This window comes from Scardinius erythrophthalmus (assembly GCF_964197995.2).
Source record: "Scardinius erythrophthalmus genome assembly, chromosome: 9".
Lineage (NCBI taxonomy): Eukaryota > Metazoa > Chordata > Actinopteri > Cypriniformes > Leuciscidae > Scardinius > Scardinius erythrophthalmus.
In genome coordinates, this window is record NC_138229.1 from 41758022 (window position 1) to 41760028 (window position 2007).

Below are 2007 nucleotides of genomic sequence, written 5' to 3' on the forward strand. Positions count from 1 at the left end.
GTGTTATGTTGTTTAAACACCTTTATAACGATCGCGTTAGTTGAGCTATATGCACCGTCATGTTACTTTGTGCCACTGTTCAGAGAATCGGATCTGTTGGATTTACAGCACGTGAATTCATCCACTTCTCCCGAAATATATGAAAGTAAGTGGCCGGTGAACTGGGAGAAGAATAGAGTTAACTTTAAAGTTACTAACACAATGTTTAACTTTCACAATCTGATATTAATAAAACGTGTCGTCTAATTATAATAGAAATTAAAGCTGCAAGCAGCGATGAAAAGGGCCCTCGCACCCCTGCCACCGCCACCCGGCGCCTTTAGTAAAGGCCTTAAGATTACACTCACCAAATTTGAAGAGGATCAGATCAAAACTGTAGGAGGAGTTCGTTAAAGTACAACATCAGGAAATTACGAAAAATGCACAAAATCTAGGAGGAAGTTCAAAATAGCTGACTTCCTGTTGTGTTTAGGGCTATGCTCCAAGAGACTTTTTTGTAGGTATTGGGTCATTACATGTATGTACCAAATTTCATACCTGTACGTGAAATGTCGAGCCGGGGCAAAATGTGGGGGCAATAATTTAACGAATTTGCCCCACCCAATTTTGAAAACCACATCACACGTAAATTTTCACCACTTCTGAAGCGTGTGCAAAGTTTCAGGATTTTTCGAACACGTTTTGTATTTGCCACACTTCCTGCTACCAGCAGGTGGCGCTATTGCTATAACCATAATGAGCATGGTCATGTGTTCAGGACAGGACTCTTATCAAACATGTGAAGTTTGGGGCGGATTGGAAATTGTATGCCTGAGTTACTGCAGGCTGTCTGTGGTTGCCTAGCAACATCGGAACTGCAAGCAACATTAATATTGAACTTATCTGATCATGCATACGGTATATCACCAAAATGCCGAAATTGGGTGAACATTTGTCAGGCTGCCGAGGGCACACCCTTCGACGAAAACTCAAGATCTTCGCAATTTAACGTCGCAAAGGCCTTCAGATTACACTCACCAAATTTGAAGAGGATCAGATGAAATCTGTAGGAGGAGTTCGTTAAAGTACAACATCAGGAAATTACGAAAAATGGCCAAAATCTAGGAGGAAGTTCAAAATAGCTGACTTCCTGTTGTGTTTAGGGCTATGCTCCAAGAGACTTTTTTGTAGGTATTGGGTCATTACATGTATGTACCAATTTTCATACCTGTGCATGAAACGTAGAGCCGGGGCAAAATGTGGGGGCAATAATTTACCGAATTTGCCCCCCCCAATTTTGAAAACCATATCACACGTAAATTTTCACCACTTCTGAAGCGTGTGCAAAGTTTCATGAGTTTTCGAGCATGTTTAGGCCCTCTAAAAAGCGATTCACTTTGGAGAAGAAGAAGAAGAATAATAATAAACAGAGCAAAAACAATAGGGTCCTCTCACCATCGGTGCTCGGGCCCTAATTATTATTATATCCGCTTCCATAGACATCAGTATGTTTTTTACAAATTCCAAATGTATTGTTTTTTTAGTACTTATGTGAATTTAAATGTCTGAAACCTAAAATAAACACTATGTGGTTAAAAACACTGAATAATTGTGATATTTGACAGCGCCTGAGTGGCATACGCACACACAGACACACCAGAAGCACAATGGAAGGAAACACCTGCAACTATGCAGGATGGCATGGTGTAGGCTAAGCATAAAAGCCACAAGACTGCGCTTTTCTCACTTCCTCTGGAAAAAAACAAAGTGGCCTAAAACTTAGGGTAATATAAATATATACACACACTTACATTTATTCATTTAGCAGACGCTTTTATCCAAAGTGACTTACAAATGAGAACAATAGAAGCAGTTAAACTAACAGTAGGACAACAATATGCAAGTGCTATGACCCTTCTCAGTTTAATCTAACACAGAATTTTTTTTGTTTTGTTTTTTGAACAGAATAGAATAGAGTAGTAGAGAAAGTGTTAGTATTACTGGATCAAGTGCTGTCGAAAAAGAAGT